The sequence below is a fragment of the Coloeus monedula genome (genome assembly GCF_965178545.1).
Source record: "Coloeus monedula genome assembly, chromosome: 1".
NCBI lineage: Eukaryota > Metazoa > Chordata > Aves > Passeriformes > Corvidae > Coloeus > Coloeus monedula.
Window position 1 is genome coordinate 71,084,953 of NC_138781.1, and position 21,856 is coordinate 71,106,808.

General features: G+C 39.2%; 1 protein-coding gene across 2 annotated transcripts in view; it reads left to right on the forward strand.

Moving 5' to 3' along the window:
* Positions 1–20,571: 20,571 nt before the first annotated feature.
* Positions 20,572–21,856, forward strand: part of SLC35B3 (solute carrier family 35 member B3) — a 42,613-nt gene continuing 41,328 nt past the window's right edge. For both annotated transcript variants that reach the window (XM_082281518.1, XM_082281517.1), the window contains exon 1: positions 20,572–20,668. The gene's annotated coding sequence lies outside the window, so the exon portion shown is untranslated. The remainder of the gene's footprint in view (positions 20,669–21,856) is intronic.

Below are 21,856 nucleotides of genomic sequence, written 5' to 3' on the forward strand. Positions count from 1 at the left end.
CCACCCTCAATCAATATTTATATCTTTTTAAATTTTTTTTGCAACAAAGTAACTGTCAGTTTTCAGTATGTAACAATTTTAGCATTGTTTGAAGCAGATCTCAAAAGTAGAAGGCCCAAAACGGATGTTCCATGTGTCAGTTTCTCATCATTTTCAAGAAAAAAAAATAAATTATGTATTTAAAAAGAAAAAGCAAACAAACAAAACAAAAATAAAACAAAAAAACTCCTAAAAAATAGACCTACAGATAACATTAGGAGTTTTTGCTCTGACTTGTAAATGACAGAAGTCATTCTTTCTGTCAAGTTTATGGATGTTAGAGTTTGGTATAATTCAATTTTTAATTCTTGATGGTATGAACATAGACTGCAACTTGATTCCACTAGATTAATTTCTTTCAAATCAGATTTAAATTAAATATTACATATACTATCATATTGCCTTTCAGTTTGGCTTTCTAAACTTAATGTTATGTAAAGTATTCTTAATTAGTAGCAACCATGGAGGAACATAACAAAAAAAGAAACTCAGAGTTGAGTAAGATAAAGAGATGATCTACCACACAGCTTAGGTGTTTTCTTCCAAAGGGGATTTAATATAACTCCACATAACACAAACTTACAAGGTTTTTTCTTGAATAAAGACCAGAAAAAACATATCAGATGCAAGGTGTAGATCTGTGGAAAAATTTAAGAGTTGGGCTCAATGATCCTTGTGGGTCCCTTCCAACTCAGAATTTTCAATGGTTCTGTGATTCATTACAACTTGGCCAGTTTTAATTTTACTTCTTTAGAAGGTGGCTTAATAAAAACCAACAGCCAATGACAGAGTCACCTTGAGTGTCATTCAGTTTTGTGGTCAGCTGGCATTCATGCCATATGCACCACTCCATGGGAGGAAAGCACAGTGCTCAAGCTGTGACAGCATTGTGTCATGTTCCCTCACAAATAAGACTCCACAGTGACTGATAGATCTATTTCTACAGACAGCTTCTCAGACAGGCCTGCATTTACAAGGGATGATGCCAAACACTTTTCTTTTGTATTTCTGAGGGTCTTTATGCTGAGAGGTGACTGTTGACATTTTGGCATTTTGATGTGAAGAACATGGATATATTTTCCCGCAGTCTTGCATATGACATATGGGAACCAGAACTCACCTGTCACAAGTTGCCAACCATAATATGTAGTTTGTAAGGAAAAATAACCTCTGGGAATATCCAAATGATATTAATATAGTATGGCTAAACAGACAGAGGCCATAGGCAGGCCTGGCATACGAGGGCACAACTGCCACTGACTTTGGATGGTGTAACACTTCCTTACACCACAGCTGTACATGGTCCCAAGTGACTTTCAATTTAAAGAAAGGTCATGTTTGTGTTAATCACAGGCATAACAGTAAAGACATATATATTTATATACACACACATACATATATATAACCTTCATTTCTTTCAGGTTTATTATGAAAGCATTAGAAGCAGCATGAAGCAGAAATCACCTTTAAGCTATTGAATGGCTTTTTCCTGAGTATTCTCACTTTAAAACATATATGCTGTTTCAGTGCCTAAATGACGGGTTCACTCACCTACAACAATTCTTACTATGCTGTAATTTCTCTAAAAGATAAAAATGTCCCATATAGAGACACATCTGGAAATAGAAATAGTAAATTTCCTGCAAAAATTGTTGGTTAGAAAATGGTTCTTCACACCCAAGCTGAGTAATAGACAGCAACAGCTGAAAATAATAGAAGATGTATAAACTTCTGAACTTATGAAGGATAATATTTTTAATCTGAGTATGGACAACAATGAAAAAGGTTCCTCATAAAACTAGAGAAGTATTTCCAGAAATACAAGCAGCTGTGAAATTGAACTAATTGGTCTCCTCCTACAAACCACCATGAAACACTAGTATATCAATCAATACTTCCAATGGAAGACAATAAATTGGTGCATGATTTTCACTTCTACCCCTGCAGTAGTCCTCTTTCTGACTCCTCTCTTCCAGTCAAATCCTAGCACAGTCCTAACAGCCAACTCACATAACTTTTCCCACAAGTAATACTTTGCTATAGTTTGTTTCCATTCATCATTTGCACTGCAACAGCAGTCAGTGTTATAATTCACACACAGACTCACCATAAAACCCAAATACATATACCCCTGAAAAGCTTGCAAAGCCCAGTCCCCCAGTATTTAACATAATTACAAATATGTGATACCAGACTTGATTTTGCATTCCAAAAAGGGTTTCAATGAAACAAAATTCCCACTACGCTGAGCAGAAGCAGCAACATATCTCATGACACCCAAAGTCTTTCATATCCAGCCAGTACAGTCAATCTCAGTACAACTTAATTTGTGGCTGAAGAAGCACAGTTACTGAGTGATGTGCATCTTGCAATGCTATGTGCTGCAATCATTTTTATATCAAGCCCTTGTAATCACCAAACCACCCTGGGGAATGTTATTGACTAAAGAAACAACTGATAGCTTAATATTCAAAATGCACAATCTCACTAGATACCCTAAGACCATGCTGGTATTTTTGCTATCACTAGAATTTGTGGCACTGAAGTTGCTGTTTCTGAGAACAGGGATCAAATAATTAGGGGAAAAAAAACAAAAACAAAAACAAATTTGTATGTTTATAACATTATTATTATTGTTAACCCATTTTTGAGTTAGCAGCCAGATCGGGGTGCAAAGCAGCTTAATCCTGTGACCTTCCTTCCATAGCTGACTTCAGATCACTTAAAGCCACATGGCATAAAAAAATCCCATATTAAGTAGTTTACTTTTAACACCTTTTTTTTGCTATTAAGATACTTAATGTCATGAATTATAAAATAGAATATGCATTCCTGAAAATTGTTATAAAATTCACAATAGGTGAAATTGCATTAAAGAAAAAAAAGGGCAACAAACAGGTTTAGACTTCCTTAGAATGCTGTGCTATATACAGAAATATAGAAAATAATGGCATTGGACTTCTTTAGTTTCAAAAGGTTGGCTTTCTGCCCGTTTTGAGTCTTTTTTGATTCATATACAAATAAAACTAACAGAAAATTTATCATCCTCCATTTTTGTCTATTTGTGTGTGTGTGCGTGATGATCTATGGTACTGCCTAGATGACTATACTTCGCCATCTGGTTAACCTCATCAGCAAGACAATAGAAAACAAATCCTGTGCAGTACAATTTTATCTATACTTCAGTTATTCTGATCAGAACCAGTTACCCAAAACTATGAAAAATTGTTATGGAGACTTGAAATGTGCTGCATAAACCACTCGTGATTGAATTGAACTAAGGGCTTCTGCACTATTCAAGGAAAAAGATTATCCCCCAAAACTCCACTCATGATCATGGTTTTCATGAGTGAGAATATGCTATGTTCTATACTAGACAAATAGATAGTACTGGTTGGTACCAAAGTACTGAGAAAGCAGAGCACCCAGAAACAGGTTAAAGTTCTTCATATGCAAAAAAACCCCAGATATTCCTGTCTTGGTAACTTATTTGGCATTTAGAAAAGATTAGCAGCAATCAAATTTTTCATTTGATCTTCAGGGCAAAATGGACATGTTTATCCTACAGATCAACAGTTACATTGAAAGTCTCACAGTGGTTATCCATATACATATGAGAGAGAAAACGCTTGAACTTATAGCATAAGAGCCAAGCAGAACTAAACATCTCATACTTTACTAGAGGGATGCATTTCTGTGTTAATTCTTGAAAATTGATCTTTCTCAGTGTTTGAGACAATAGAGTCTCCTAAACAGACCACTGAAATTTTAGAACAAATTTAGGCCGTGCTAGAAAGTGAAGTGCAAGTCATCAGGCATACTGACTGGTTCTTCTAATTGCTTACTGAAAAAGATTTGCCAGAGCAGACTTTTTTACTTGTAGGCATTCTCAAAGAAAGGACAATGATCTGCTTTTCCTAAACAGCAGCCAGGAAAATGTTACCTAATCATTTCTCCATTGCTGGCAAAGGTAGAAGCCTTTATGAAGTAAAGGCAAAGATTCTAATTGAAGTTCATAAAAGAATACATCTCCAAGAGACCCAAAAATCTTGCTCAGCTTTTCTCTTGCAGGTTTCTCTGGCAAAAACACCAGAGTCTCACCATCTACTGTAAGGCTGCTTCCAGCTGTCATAGTCAGAAAGAAATGAGGAAGAGAAGACAAGGCATAAAGAGGTACATTGTTACTACCTCACAAGAGTCGTTCAATATTCATCAGGTGATATTCCAAGTAGATTGTCCAGCCTCAACTTTTTGATGCAGTAGGATTTTTTAAAACAGAATTAAATTTATCATAGTTTGAATCCCATTTAGTGCTATGTGCCACACAAGGTCATAAACAAAGAGATTTGCTCTGCAAATGAGTGCAAACTCTTCTACTTGGACATGACATTTCGGTAGTTAAGCAGAGCTGCTTGGATTAACCACTACTAATGTAATAAACAAGACAAATGAGTAAATCATAAGGAGGTAGAGAGAAATTACCACAGGAAGGCAGCACAGAGCAAACAAAACTGCCTTATAGTTCATGCCCTAGTACAGAGCAGGGTTAGGTGTGTGAAAACCTTGGATCTCAGTGCTACAGCAGATACATGGTATGTTGCATCCCACTGCTAAAGAAAGGCTGCAGTGAATTACAGCACTGCACATAAATTCTCTAATTTATGCCAGAAGCTGTCATAATTCCTCCCTTGACAGAACCTTCTTTATTTCAGCTCTCAGGAGAGTTGCATCAAATAATCTGCCGCACTGAGTCATGCATATTACAGGCACACACATCCTTTACAGCAGGACTTCAATATAGTGGGCAGCCCAGACTGTTATTTTCAGAAAGAACAAAGCCAGTATCTTCTGATAAACGCCTCACTTGAAAAGAATTGAAACGTTTTTGTTTGCCAAACAAAAAAAAAACACTCCTGTGTTTATTGTCACCCAAATGAAAGGCGAGTAATACAACTTAGGTTTACCCTCAATATACAATCTCAAAAATTACCTTAGAGAACCACCACATCCTGCTAACACAGAATTTGGTGTTCTACATTCCAGAGGAATTCCATCCTAACCCCTGTTACAATCTCTCTCTTCCTCACACCTACAGAATGCCAAGAGCTTTGAAATGCATTAGTATGCAAATATCTTGGGTGGCTTTACTACACATTTATATTGCAGAGTAATCAATAAATTATTATTTCAATATTTATTGGGATCTCAGAATAGGAAAGAAGACAGATTACACAAATCCATCTTAGTTGATTAATGGATACTCCAGTAAAAGGCATACACTGATGGAGTGGGTCAGTATGCAGACTATATTACTGAATATTTCAGCTCAGTTGTAAATATAGTATCTGTTTCTCTTAGGGACTGTCACACTGAGTGCAGTATAAAAGGCAATAAATTTCAACAGATTAATTAACTCTTTGGTTACTGGGGCTGTGTGTCACCTATCCTGGCACCTAATAAAAAATCCTTTAATGCCAAGACATAAAGAAGGGCCTCTTTGAAAATGAGTTATTAACAGCATTTCGTGAATAGATGGAGAAATTGTAGCCCAGCCATTTAAGTGTCATAAAGTGCAGCAAAGGCTGCTGGAGGCCTCTGAGGGACGCCAGGCAATACCATAACAATCAAATCTGAGATGGAAGAGGGATTGAGCTGTCCACTCAGAATTTTTATATTGTCAAAGAGCAGCGAGGAAATAATGTGATCAAGAAGTGAATTAACCTTGTGTGTGAAAGAAAGGGGATGATCTGATGGAAAAGGCAGTAAAGTAAAAATCACTCCATAATGCCTACATTGCAGGCTGGTCATGAGGGGCCCCTAATGTCTGCAGGCTGTCAGGGAACACATCCAGCCCTCTAAGTACCATAAACCCATTACCTGCATTAGTCAGTAATTGGAATACATTTATTCATACTTTCAAAGTTCTTAGGGTCCTGGTGCTGGCTAAACACACAGCATTAATTTCTAAAATGTTTTCTGTTTCTACCCTTGTGATAGAACGTGGACAGTCTTGTGGGGCAATTAATACTCAAAAAGACATGAAAGACTTATATACTGTATTACATTTATACATATGTCTATATCACGCCATACAGTTTAACCTGGTTTCCTTGGTGTCAATTCCCTATGAAGCTATGCTGGCATTTCTAGTAAATAACAAGCTACAGAAATTTGCACTGTTGGAATTGATACAACTGTATGGGAGGACTCCACTGAGGAGGAAATAATCCATACCAAGTTTAACAAGGTTGCTTTGACCTAAATGTCTTTAGTAACATGCTAGTCAAGCAAGAGGTTGTGAAAGTCATACAATATACTTCTGCTATGTAGGAGCATGAAAAGCTTTTCCTTCTTCTTACAGAAGACAAAAATTTTCCTTGAGCCACTCATTAAGGAAATGATGGACAGTCTAGAAGTAGATGACGTCTATTCAGCCCAAACCTCTTGCATATATAAAACTCACCATCAGATGTGACACCAGTGAAGTCTAGTACAAGGAAAATCTTGTATGGACGCACATATTTACAGTGACCCAAAACCCTAGATAAAGTATATGAAGACTGGGTTCATACCTGATGTTTTGCATGTTTAAAAGTATCTTCTATTCTTCAGGCTGTCTTTCTCATAAAAGAATTGTTCACCATTACCTCAAAGCAGAACAAAAAACTTTGCAGTGAGACCTAAGACCATCTAGTTGCAGCATCACTATATAAAGCGAGCACTAGAAAAGCATCCTCTGGGGAAGGTCTCCCAAATTTTTATTCTATTAGAAATACAGAATTACATTAGAAATATAGAATTACAAAATCAATATGCAAGTTTAACGAAGATTTTAAAATGTACTATGGTTTTCCAAGAATTCTTACTTTGTGAGGAAATTTTAGTTGTCATCCATTCCTGCATAGTAGTCCACCTAGCAATCAAAATCAAAAAAATGAAAAATGCAAGAATACGAAGTCTCCTTGTTGCTGCCAACAGAATTTGCCAAAAAGAGTATGTTTCCTAGTCAGCCACGGCCATGGGAGGAAAGGCACAGGACTTGTGGTGTAAGCCATCTCCCTTAATAGCTCATGTTCAGTCACCATCCTGGGGTGGTACTGCTGGTGGTTGTTCGCTTGCAAATCTCCCCAGTCCAGCCCCTAGCACTTCTGACTCTCAGCATCTGAACACAGTTTTAGTTTAACCGAGGTAGTTTATTAAGAACTACTGCTGTATTTAAATTTCAGAGGACCCAGAGTAAATACTAGTGCAGGCTATTATTTCCTTTATCAAACTGACATGAAGAAAACAAAGATTGCAACTGACATTTCTGCAAATATCACTTCTTAGACAAGCTTTAGTGAAACAGCTTGTATTTATGCAGAGGATTTATTAGTATTAGAAAGGGATACAAAATTTTTAAAAATGAAGTATTTTTCACTCGTGGATGCACTATCTTCCTCAAATTCTATTCAGCAGGTCAACAATAGCAGGACTTGAAGGGGTTTGGGAAGCTTGGGACATGCTTATATAACAGATTACATTATGAATATAACCATTGAGTTATTCTGCTCTGCTCCATCAAGATTGTCCACACTCTTATATGTTCATGACAAACATACAGCAAAGCACCTTGTTGTCTGTCAGTACTATATCCACTTATCACCAGAAACTGTACAAAAGCTGCCTCTAGGCGTATCTCTCCAGGGCACGGAAAAGCACATCCCTAATCTTCCTGCCCCTTCTGTTCAAGCAGCCAAATATCCAAAACAACTAAGTGAGCGAAAAATACTGGAGAATACATTCACAGCTGAAATTAGCTTAGTCCCTTCTGACTCTGAAGAACAACAAATAACGCACCCAAATCCATTACCCAAGAAAATATGGACTCAAACTGTGCCTCTCTGAGAAGATTAAAAAGCATTTTCACTTAAAAAAAAAAAAAAAAAAGAAAAGAAAAAAAAGAACCGTATTCGCAACAAAACAGATGAATGAAAAAGTCTTTCTCCAGGTTTGCAGAGCAGCAGGGAGTACAAAGCAAGGCTCAAGCAAAGCAAAACTAAATCTAGCAGAAGTCCAGGCACAGACTGCCAAGTATTGTGTGCAGCAGGGAAAACTATGGGTCCTTCTACCAGACTTTCAGTTCAGTAGTAGGCAAAAACACCTCATCATTTTTAGTAACCTCACACTAATAAACCAATTGCTTGAAATGAAAAATAGTTTTGCCAAAGCATATTAAATTCAGGCAACATTTGTTGAGCCTAATAGCGTTCGAGCACTTGGCCACAAAAGCAGCAAGACCTAAGATCAATGTTCCAGACTCTTCCAGTTTGGTGGGAAACAGACACTTTACTCTTCAACAAACATTACAGAAATTAAGTCTATATGAAAAGTTTGTTTAGTAGTTCAGTTGTATTTTTGTTCCTTAAAAGTCATGACCTAATCCACACGCTTCATCTTCCAGTAACAAAATGGGCACAAACTATTAGGAAGAAAATTTACTTATACAATAGTACTATTCACATTCATGATCGGAGATGCCTTACTGATCCTGACTAAGTGATAATTTGAACAGAACCACTACACTCTTGAATGTCATCCAATTAAAATCAGGTTTTTCCATGACTATGCTACATGCACAAATATTTCGAAAAAAATAAATAAAATAAATCACAGAACAGAAACATGCATATATAAATAAATTCTTTCTGAAAGTGACAAATGCACTGAGCCAGCAAAATTTTGAGAACAAAGACAAATATGCCAGTCTTCAACAACAAATTTAAAAAATAATATTATAACAATAAGCCTACATTTTAAATGGCAAAGTAAAGTCAAACTCTCCTTAAAGCTGAAGCATTCTGGGACAATGATCACTGGGCTGTGAAAGGAATTAATGAGCTCTAACAGTACAAGTACTACTGCCCACTGTGTTATAAATGCTTCACTCACTTCTTCAGTTTTCTCACCTATAAACAGGAGCTAGAATAAAAGCAGCATGGTGTTGAAAGACTACTTGTGAGAGCTTACATCAGCTTCAGAAATTATCAGACAGTGTAATAGATTGAAGTATTACAGACAAATGGTTAAACTAAAAAGCCACATTTCTATGCAGATGACTTTTCACTTCAGGAAACGAGCAAACAGAATGGTTTTCATTCTTTCCTAATAGAAAATGTTATAAATGGATGGTGTGAGTCATGAAAAATCAGTGTTCACTCACTTTGAACTGAACTGAGTAGATGTTCAGTTTTGTAGTCAAGCAATTTTAACACCTACATGGACACTCCAGCACTGAATATAAAGAGTCTGAAGAATTCCATGGAAAATTACACAAAGGAACTTTGTTTCAATACAAAAAAATATAGATCTATCAGTTTTGGAAGAGTCACTGAAAGATGTCCAGATACCTCAGCCAAAAGCAATGATTCTAGTTAGTGAGCCCTGGAACAGTCGTGCTGCTGAGTGAACTATCAAAGAGTTCCCAATAGGGAGGTTCCAAACTATCAGGTTGCAAACTAGCACATTTCTAGCTACTTCCCATAAGGAATGGCCTTTAAGATAGATGAAGTGTAATATCTTACAAGCAAAGGACCATGAAATTAATTTTTCTATACAAGCAGGTGCTCTTCTAATACAACTGTAGTACAGAATGTTTTCAGTATGGCTGATTGAGATTATAGCTCACACAAACAAATAGAATAATTCTAACCAATTTTACCAGTCGAAGTATTTGCCATAGCCATTACCATTAAAAGAACACTTCTTTATGTTAATGAACCTAAAAAATTTATTTTTCTCTTTCTTTAAAGGAATTGATTAATCTTCAAGATTAAATGCAGTGGGTACACAGGAACTAAAGGCCACTAGTTTCTATCTAAACAAAAATTGTTTGACACTACCTTTACTCCTTTGCAGTGAACTCTGCTGATTCTTGCTTGTAGAAGGATTTTCTGCCACCAGCTTTCATGCCCCAAGTAATTTTCATCTTTCTCACACACCATTAATAATGCTACTGCTCCAGGTATCACTAAGCAATATAATTAATGGAGCCCAAGAACACTGCAACCTAGCCATGTTGCAATGTGATCTAGGTCTATAAAGAACATGCTGAAGGCCTGGCAGAACTGGCCAGATTACCCCAAATAATAATGATGTGTAGGTTCAGGAAAAGAAAAAAAATACAGAAATACACTACCTTCAACATATCCAAGCAATCAAAATACAACTGTAATAAACCGAGAATAATATCCATGTTATAATGTTATTCACTTATTTGTAAATATCAGTTTAAACTGCTTAGTAAAGGAAAAAAACTTGCAAGATGGACCATAGGGAAAAAAAAAGACTTTAGATTATTGGCCTAAGTTCAGCAGCAGAGTTAGCAATTTATGGACTTGATTATACCTTCAAAATGAACAATAACCCAGTAACTACTGCAGTAGAAAGGTACTAAATTTTTATGATATGGGGTAATCAGGTTGGCTACCAAAGACATAGTAGACATGCTGCAAAGAAGAAACAACTGACATTAAAATAGTCGAGTAACAAATTCCCTTCTTGAAAAGGATATTTTTCTTTATATGATGTCTTTAGCAGACTGTAGGCTGTTTCTTTAAATGAATGCTTATGACACACTTAATTTTCAGGCACACTTTGTTACAGAAACAGGCACCACGGTGTACATCATGTTTAGAAATAAATAGAGCTGTCATACTTGGATTCATATTGACATTTACACCAGACTCTTAATCTGTGTAGATTTGACAGATGGGAAAAAGTCAGCCACCCCACATATAAATGACACTTACATATTCATAATCAACATATTCTTGGTTGTTTACTCAGTAAAGCAAAACTAGTTTATTTTTACATCTCTACTATGACAGTAAATAGTCTGACATTTCAGCATATTTGGAGGTGGTATGCCATTTTATTGCAATTACTATTTCCAGAAAAAAAAAGAGGGGAAAAAGAGTGGTGTTTTTCAAAAAAAAAAAAAGAAATATATATATAACGTATTCTTTTTTGTAGAAGATTGTAAAAAAAAAATTATATTCTTTGCTTCATGGTGTAATGGGTACTCACAGATTGTGGAATTAGCAATTTCATGCAAAATCAGCAAACTTTTCCCTTCTATTTAGTGCATGAATTGTTAATAAAAATGAAATAAAAATGAAGTACCTATGATAACTCAATAAGCACTCAAAGAAATGTAGTGCCTTTACAATTACTTAATGTCTACAAGAGTAACTCAGTTGCTATAAAAATTATGCAAATAAAATTATAAAATAGAACATTCAAAATTTAATAAAAATTAAATCCAAAATATTTTGGACTCTACTATGGGCTTTTTTCCAATTTCTTGCCATTATCTAGAACTTAAACCACTTTTTTGCATTGTCCTCTCCTGAATGTTTGTGTAATGCATTGAGCATAAATTTGGGCATGATCCCTGTGTAGTTAGATGTTGGATACATCCATGAGGATTTTTTATGAAGGCAATGAAGTCACAGGACAACTCTCAGGGCATTGCATATAACTTTCTAGATATAAATTTATCTTTGTCAAAATATTATTCTGTTTAAACATTTTAGAGAGACTTTGGATACATCATATTTTACCCTATTTTGAAAAGCCAATGCTTTAAAAAGTGAAAATTTACCAACATACTTAATCCTAATAAAAAGAAATCAACATAGCACCAATAATGCAGATAAACATCAAGCTTCAAAAAGACAGAGGAGTTCCAGGAATTATTGCATTCTCTCCACGCACAGCAGGAGATGCCAAATAAAAAGCAACCATGCAGAGGGTGCACTACACCACATGGAATGTGCATCATATGAATTTGTATCTATTTCTATTTTTTTCCTAAGTTATTCCATATTATAAACTCCCCTAGTTAGAGAGGCTTATTTGTTGTAAGTTTATACAAATTTGAGCACAGCTCAAGCTCTGTCTTGCTGTAAGAATCTAGATGTTATCGTAGTAATAAAAAAGATTGAAGCTTAATTAGGAGACATTACTACTAATGGGCAAAGAAGACACTTATTATGAAACAATTTTTTAAAAATTGCTCTAAAAGTAAAATACAATGGAAATAAAATATTTAGAGGTCCTCTAGGGCATTTGTAACAGAAAACATTCCCAATGACGACAAATGCTACAAACCAACCCAGAATTTAACTTTTTAGCAAGGAAGATGCCAGAGGGTGAACCTGGCCCTTACAGAAGTGTCTGGCTATGACAGCTTTAAACACTTGAATGTTGCCAAATTTGAACCACATTTCTCAACAAAGAGACCAGAGGAAGTTGTACCTGACACATGTCAGTCCAAAAGAGAATAAATCCAATGACAGGTAGAGAATATCTTTGTCATCGACTCTCTGGCTCCTCTGATAATTTCTCTGCAGTCTTTTCACACGTGGATGATGTAATTTCATGTTGATTTGGAGCAGGGAGAAATAGGGTCAATGGCAAACAGTTTCACTGGTCATTCTTTGCTGTAGTGTGTCATATGGATTCATTCTCAGAAAACTGCAGGGTAGACATTAGGATACCTCAACGGAACTTACTCTTAAAATGGTTCAGCACACAGAGGACAAGCTCTCAGCCCTTGTAAAACACCAGGAAGAGTTAACACAAGAGGGAGATCTGCATTCCCTTCTTACCTTAGACACTGGAGTCTATATAAATGTGAGCATATCATCGTGCCTTGTAGCATACCAGTTCCAATGCCAATAAAGCAGTAACAAAACTACTTCAGAGGAGTGCTGCTTTAGTTTTAAAAGATACTCCTAAGACACTATAAAATATCATAAAAACACCCATGAGTACAAAACAAGTCATGTAAAAATTCATTTCAATACCTTCCCATGCATAACACGTTAGTTACTTCAGTTTACATTATGCTACAGAGGTTTTTCATAATCTTGCCTTCAGAAAATTTGAGAATACATATAAAATCCATTATTTATTACACCATGTCTTTAGTAATAAATAAAGTATATTGCTTTTAACTTCAACTGTGGCTAATTCCCAGCTGATTTTATTTTCTAGCACATCAGCAAAGTACACACACTTCTTTGACATCAATTATTAACTTATATTATAAGCTAATTCAGGAGAAACCAATGTAGTGTAAAAATTACTTCAATCCTTTTTTAAGAGGAATTAAGATGTAATGAAGAATGAACTTCAGAAACTCGGGAGTTTTGTTTCAAATTAATTTCGATTCAATATAAAATATTTTGATGATTATCTAAAAGTGTCATTCTCCAGCCAAGCCTGTCCAAACTTATTCTCTCCCTAAAGTTACCAATCAGAAGTATAAAATAGACCTCCATATTCTTCTTCTTCTCAGAAATATCAATCTTTCCTTTCCACTATCTACTCGACACCAAAAAACCTGTTTGCTTTGTTTTCCAGGAACATACTCTTCTTGCCAAATACCAACTTCCAAGTTTATTTACCTCGAAATACCATATAATGCATACGTATAGTGGTAGAGAAAGTGGCTATGCCCCTGTGCATCATATTTAAGGAGTCATGGCAATATGATGATGTTCCCACTTACTGGAAAAGCAGAAATATAGCCCACATTTTCAAAAGGAAAAAAAAGGAAGACCTGGGGACATACAGGCTGGTTAGTCTCACCTCTGTGCCCAGCAAGATCATGGAACAGATCCTCTTGGAAATTATACTAAGCCACATGGAAAGTGAGGAGGCTATTCGTGACAGCCAGCATGGCTTCAATACAGCAAATCATGCCTGACAAATCTGCTGACCTTCTATAATGGGGTTACAGTGCTGGCGATTGAGGGAAAAGCAATTGAAGCCATCTACCTGTACAAAGCATTTGATGCTGTCCCATGCTATGCCATTGCCTCTAAACTGGAGAGAGACGGATTTGATGGGTGGGCTGCTCAATGGATAAGGAACTGGATGGATGGTTGCACTCAAACAATTGCAATCAATGGCTCAACGTCCAGGTGGAGACCAGTGATGAGGGGCATTCCTTAAGGGTCAGCATTGGGACTGTCACTGTTTAACATTTTCTTTGGTGACACAGACAGTGGGATTGAGCACATGCTCAGCAAGCTTTCCAGAAAGCCAGTCATAAACTGGGCTACATCAAAAGAAGTGTGACCAGAAGGTCAAGGGAGGTGATTCTGCCGCTCTACTCCAGTCATGTACAACCCCACCTGGAGTGCTATGCCCAGCTCTGGGGTCCACAACATAAGCAGGACACAGACCTGTTGGAGCAAGTCCAGAGCAGGGTCATGAAGACTATCAGAGGGCTGGAGAACCTCTCCTATGAAGACAGGCTGAGAGCGCTGGGGTTGCTCAGCCTGGAGAACAGAAGGCTCCGAAGACGCCTTAGGGCAGCCTTCCAGTACCTAAAGGGGGCCTGCAGGGGAGCTGGAGAGGGACTTTTTACAAGGGCATGTAGTGACAAGACAAGGGAGAATGGCTTTAAACTGAAGAAGGGTAGGTTTAGATTAGATATCAGAAAGAAATTCTTTACTGTGATTGTTTACTTTTATGAGTCACTGGAACACATTGCCCAGAGAAGTTGTGGAAGCATTCAAGGCCAAACTGGATGGGGCTTTGAGCAACCTGGTCAAGTGAAAGTGTGTCCCTGACATGGCAGGGTAATTGGAACTAGATGATCTTTAAGGTCTCTTCCAACCCAAACCATTCTGTGGTAACTTCACTTATCAATTCCATGACCTTCACAGTACTGTTCAGTCCTAGATTCATCCAGACTGATAACCCATTAAAGCTCCCTAACTGAACATTACAGAGGCCAAAAACTTAAATGACTTCAAAGCAATAGACAAAGTGTAGGAGGAAATGTCTACTAGAGGCTATTAAACAATCTATACACAACCTCCACACAAGTTACTAGCACAAGCCAGGGGCTATGCTGAGAGAGGGACTACTTAACATATCCTCAGGTCCCTAGACTCCATCACAGAGAATGACTAAACAGACCTTTGATCTGACCTAATACTTGTCCTTAGGTTACTTCTCATGCCCAGATATCCCTCAACATTTATCAAAACACACATTGCATATCTCTGGGACATATAAACAGTTTCCTCTTTACTCAGCAAACGTTCCAAATCTTACACTTCAACAAAAAACATCCATCACACCTTCACTTCTCAGAAGCAGGGCCTGAATTCAAACTTTGCACAGCCACAACATACTCTATTATTTACACTCTAGAAAGCCCTAAATTATTTCAAAAATCATGCAATAGGACAGTGAGAAATTTTTTATAGAAAAGGTTCTATCAATCAACCTGCCTCACTAGTAGTTATTCTGCCATTGTCCCCAGTGTAACACAAGACCTGCAGGCACAAGTGAGACCACTTTTACTCCCATGCTCTGGAGGGTCGTCAGTGTAATGCTGTCAATATGAAGTCATAAGCCTGCTCACAACTGTATATGAATAAAAAGAAGTTATTCTCAAGAAGGCTGCTTGTGACCTAAACTGACTGGTAAAGCTACTTTAAACACCTCCAGTCACAAAGTACAAAATAATTTGAAGGCATCCTGGTTTAAGCACAATTTTTCTGATATCAACCAGTTATGACTGCAAAATTGGCTACATTGTTATTCTAACCAAGTTGTAGAATATACATCTGGACGTCCACTCTTTGAAAAAATTACTTACTGTTTGCATTTCTAAGTACTAGTATTTGTATGCACCAGTGACGAGGCAGAAATAATTAAGTTGTATCTAAACTGTTATCAACATGTGATAGATTATCTGTCTGGCCCTACGTTCCATGTTTTAAGTACAATTTAAAAATTTAAAAATCAGTATTACAGTACTTTGTAATGTCAGAAGGCAGAACCTTAATTTGACTTTATAATTCTAGATACAATAGCTTTCCCTTGAATATGAAGTGATGTATCACACGTTTCAAACTCCGTATTCTATAATCATAGAGCTTTTTGTTACTGTTAAAGCCACAATTTAGGTTCTGAGGCAGTAAAGTGGAGTCATACAAGGAATACCTTAGAAACGATTTCTTAAAATTAGGCTAAGAAAAATCATTGCAGCCGGAATTTAAGTAGAGAAAATTATAGGAAAGTATTCAGAAAACATTTATTACAGAATCCCAAACAACATACACATTTTAATAACATATATATTAAAACATATGGATTTTTAATTGCATTGATATTGTGATACTTAACTAGCCATCCTCAGTTTTGATGGGCGCTAATTCCAATTTTAAAAATATTCCTAGCAAAAAGTCCATCGAGTCTTTCTTCTGTGTGCGTCTTATTTATTTTGTTCTCATTCTACTGTGTCTCGGAGTAACAGCAATCAAAACCTGTACAAAGCTGGCAGAAAAATGTTACTGTATTAAATTATCAGGAATATCATTATATCTGTCAACAGGAGAAGAGAACTATTGGTTTCCCCCTTTTTCCCCATGCTACAGAAGTAAACAGCTGCTCTTCTTTTTCTCAATCAAGCTTCTATGTTTACCTAACTCCCACTAATGCAGCAGAAGATCAGTTATGACAGCCAAAATGCACTTTCATCTAAGCAAAATACTTTCTTTGGTGTAATACTTAACTGTCTCAAATGCAAACCCTAAAACAAAATTCACAGACAAATTGGCCACTTTGCATGTAATTCCCCACCATTTTTGATAAAGATGATAAACCAGCAAATTACGTTGGCTTTAGCTGTATCAAGACTCACAAACTGCATCCTCATTTGCTTATGCCCTGATTTAGTCAACGTAGAAGATTCTAAAAATATTTATACAAATAACACACATCTCTGAGAGGTGGGCTCAAGCATTTGAAATTGGTATTAATTTGCCTTTCATGCTGAAATATAACAACCCCCCCTCATTGTTCTGCTTCATTAGCTTCATTTTATTTATCGCCCGGATGAAAATGTTCGTGGATACTTGTGCCACTCACGGTATACCTACACACATTTCTTGGGGAAACATACCCGTATGGGGTAATTTTGCCACACACAGGAAATATATTTTACTCCTTTAAATTCTTAATAGCAACAGACCTTATACCACAAAGATATTACTGTCCATAGCCCATCAGCAAAATGCAAGATGTGCATCTATTATAAATATTCGATATTTGTGTTCCCTTCCACAAATAAGTGCCTAACACCTTTGTTCTGGTTAATTCCCAACCTGCTGTATGGGACATGGGTACAGGAGTACCATTTCACTGCTGAAAAATTAGAAATGCTCATGTTGAAAGGGCGTGAAAATAATCTAGGTTAGACAACAAAGGCAACAAAGCCTATGATGGAGCTGGCATTTCTAAATTAGACTGTTGTGAACAAAAGCTCTGGTTAATAAAGCTACAGCCAACAGCATTACTGTGTACCTTACTGGAGAAAAAAACGGGATTAAGTTTGTGCAGAGACTAAACTTTCCTATTGGTACCTTGATTTGACCAAGAAGGCAGACAGGGAGTGTGAGAACTTTTGAGATCTTTAATACTTCCACTGCCTCTGCTTGTGATGTACAACATCTATTTCCTGGATAAACAGAGAAGCTAGGTCCCCAGAGCCTGAATCCAGTACCTTTCATAAGCCCTAACTTCATTTTTACAAACGATAAAAGAAAATGTAATTTGCTTTCCAGCTTTACCAGTAATCCATACGTGTTCATATTGCAGACAGCAGAAGCATCTGTGAGATCAATAATAAACATCCTCTCTCTGCTTTATTTAAAGAGAACATTCTCCAGCACACATGCCACTTTCCAGTTGGAATGATGGAATACAGATAATAGAAATAGAAAATACATCACAAGCAGCAAAATACATGCTCTTTAACAACAGGCAAGAGACCTCCTAGAATCAAGCAGCCTAATTTCTACATTTCTGAACTAAAAAAGACTACAGTAGGATATCAACAAGTCTCAGATATTAGGGAATATCCGATCACATCTGCTGGTGTGTTTCTCCTCAACAGTCTTCCTAAGCAAGGGCCTTACATATCCAGGTTCCTTCCTGTTGCAAGCTACAGGTTATTTACTCAATCCAATTTAGTGGTGCAGTTTTATTTTTCTGCCTGATATCTGCTATCTGCCTGCTTCCACTGAGTCAGTAAGGGCCCCTCAGAGAAGCACAGAACGGGTAAGTTTAGAAGGGACCACTGGAGGTCATCTAGTCCAATCAGTGTTCAAGCAGGGTCCCCTAGAGCACATTACTCAGGATTGTGTCCAGATGTCTTTTGAATATCTCCAGTGAGGAAGAATCCACAACCTCTCTGGGCAATCTGTACCAGTGCTCAGTCAAGCATACTTAAAAGAACTTCTCCCTGATATTCAGGTGGAACTTCCTGTGTAATCACTCCACTTAATATCTGTAACAGTGAAGTTTATTACAGGTGATATACCTAGAGAATGTATTTACAGGAAGCTAGAAAATCCCAGCTGATCATGTGCAACTTTGAATATATTTACTTGAGTTACTGAGGTAGTTACTTCTCTCACAGAGACAGTGAAGAGCACCATCCATACTGTTGCAAAAAAAGCACAATTGTTTGCTAAATGTGAAATCCTTTAATCCAGGTAAAGGAAACTCAAACCAAGAAGCACTGGAACTTCACAAGAAGACGGTTGCAAGTATTTTTCTCAATAATCACTAATCCCATTTTTTAGAAACAGCTAGTTGCTAAAAGGTTTCAAATTTTATTTGTTTGTTTTTAGGTAACCCTGTAGTGCACATTTTCTTTTTGGTGTTTGTCACTTAATAAATACCCTTTAAAAATACAATTTTAAATGCTGGAGCACTTGTTGCTATTTATAATACACACTGATTTACTACACTAACACTGGATAAAGAAAACTTTTAAAGCACTGTAAACATAAAAGCTTGAATGTCTTAAATACATGTCTATTGTCCTGTAGTGATTATGTAAAATGTTAAATACCTCTGCACATAATTACAGAAAACACAGCACGGTCATTTTATAGACTGATATGAGTAATAAATGGATTTTATGTATTTTCAAGCTACATCTAATTTGCACATTTTCCTCAAAATGCCTTTAGCTACCTTTCTTCTAAGTTCTTTACCTGATTCCTTTGGCCATTATGCTCTATGCATTCTGCTGTTATTGCTCTCATTTACCTTTTCGCTTGTCATTATTAAATACTTTTATTATTTCCTTCCTGCAGCCTCATGCGGAATGATCACAAGAACACCTCCCTCTAAACACATGTTTGCCTTTTTTTTCCTAATGAAAGTAGCAGCTTTGGGTGGGTGATTCACTGCTCACATCAGAACAACAGAGCATCAATCAAGCATCGGGAAAAAACTTTTTCAGGATTCCAAACAGTCTTGGTGTCACCGTGTTGTGAAACACGATCGCCTTCTCCAGGAGGCTTTTCCAGAGTATTAAGGCAGTCCCAGTCGCTGCGGACCTAAAGCAGCGCCTGACCAAAGCTCACCTGGGCGGGGAGGTGACACCCCCACACGTGTCCCTGTCGCTCCCCCTGGCAGCTGCGGGGAGCGCAGGCAGGCGAGGAGCTCCTCGGCCCCTCCCGGTGTTCCTGCCACCCTGGGCTCCTTCCCCACGTCCCGGATGCTCTCCGGCGGGGCAGGGCACAGCGGAGTTATTGGCCAGCAGGACCAATGGTACCCTGGGGTGCACTGGGAAGAGTGTGTCCAGCAGGTGGAAGGAGGTGATCCCCCCCTCTGCTTGGCCCTGGTGAGGCCACATCTGGAGTGCTGTGTCCAGTTCTGGGCTCCTGAGTACAAGAGAGACATGGAGCTCCTGGAAAGGGTTCAGCACAGGGTCACAAAGATGATTTGGGGTCTGGAGTATCCTTCTTATGAGGAGAAACTGCGGGAGCTAGGCCTGTTTAGTCTGGAGAAGACTGAGAGGCGCTCTCATTAATGTATATATATATCTCAAGGGTGGGTGCCATGAGGATGGTGCCCGACTCTTTTCAGTGGTGCTCAGTGACAGGGACACAAAAAGTTCCACCTCATCACGGGAAAGAACTTTACACTGAGGGTGGCAGAGCACTGGAACAGGCTGCCCAGGGAGGTCATGACGTCTCCCTCTCGGGAGACATTTAAAACCTTCCTGGACGTGTTCCTGTGTCACCTGCTCTAGGTCAGCCTGCCTCGTCAAGGGGGTTGGACTGGCTGATCTCCAGAGGTCCCTTCCAACCCTAACGATTCTGTGATTCTGTGATCTCCCCGGTCTCCCTCAGAGACACACGGGGAAGCCTCTGGCGGCCGGGAACCGGGAGCGGGCAGCGGTGACCCGACACCCCGGCCCCGGCCCCGGCCCCGGCCCCGACCCCGACCCCGGCCCCGGCCCCGGCCCCGGCCCCGGCCCTCACGCGCGGGGGGCGGTCCTTGGCACCGAGGCCCCGCCCACAACGCTCGCGGCTGGAGGGCGCCGTCTCCGCCCGCCTCAGGCCGGCTTGCGGAACGCCGAGCGAGCGAGCGGCGCCGTCTCGATGCGCTCGCTGCTCGCGCCGACCCCTGGCGCATCGCGGTCGCCACTTCCGCCGGCGCGGGGCCGCAGGAGGGAGCGATCCCGGCGGGCGGGCGGGACGCGCTGGCGGCGGGCGGCTGGCTGGAGCCGCCGTGCCCCTCCTCGCCCGCCGGACAGGTACGGGGGCGGGGCAGCTCCTCCCTCCTTTCCTCCCGCCCTCAGGGACGGGGGGCGAGCTGGAAGGAGGCGGGGTCGCTTCGTGGGAAGCGTCGCCCGGCATCCAGGGGCCATGGGCACGGCGGTGAGGGGCGTCGGGGGCAGGATCTGGAGCGGAGGGAGGCTGGCACTGAGTGTCGGGAGGGTTTCGGCCGGCCCGAGGAGGCGGCGTCCCGCGAGGCCCGTGGGCAGCGAGGCGTTCCCTTTCCCGGGGGAAGGGCGGGGAATGGCGGCCTGTGGCAGCTGGGGGGAAAGCCTCCGTGCCAGCCCTGCCCGGGACAGCTGCCAGGTGCTCGGGAAGGGACACACCTGGCGCAGGCGAGTGGGCAGGAAGGAAGTCTCAGGGATCATGCTGAACCCTATGCCCCTTCCCTTTTTTGCCTCCGGGGCAGGACCCAGGTACCGTCAAGCGAAGTACCTGCTCAGGTTTCCCACAGATGGACTTTTCCTGACGCATCCCTGTTGTGGTGCCAGCTGCTGTCCTGCCACCAAGCATTTCTGGCATATCTCCAGAGGATCATGGCCAAGGCCAACGTGGAGCTTGCCTTGTGTGTCTCAGACGAACAGTTTTTCTGAGTGCACTAAGATGCTGGTTTCTACCAAAATTATGGGTTTAACAGATGTTCGTCAGTGTTAAAAACCCTTGGCCAACCAAGGCTCAAGCTCCTTCATGATGTTTTTTCCATGCTTAGTACAAGTCGTTAACTTTTTGGAGACCAAAGAAATTTTGCTTTTGTCCTCACTTGTTCATTTGTTTCTCCTTGATGTGATCACTGTTTTGTGTAGTAGGTTAAAGTACTGATCTGCAAGGGACTTTTCTTTAAAGGGGAAGAAACAGGAAATCTTTGATCTAAAGAATGTGTTGTTTACACTTTTACACATAGGAGGAAAAAGAAAAGAGGGAAATGGGTATTTTACACAAATCAGGACAGCTCTTAACTCTTCATCAAACAGATTTTTGCGGTATGTTCATTCAAGAGGTGAATTAGTTTCTTGAGAGATTTTGATGAGGAGGAGGAATAGCAGTTTTCATACTTAAAAAAATAGCAGTTTGAGAAGTCACAGGGAATTTCAGAAGAGTTCTGTCACTGTTGCTAGTGAAATTACTTGGAGGAGACTGTTTCAAATGTATACATACATGTGCAGTTT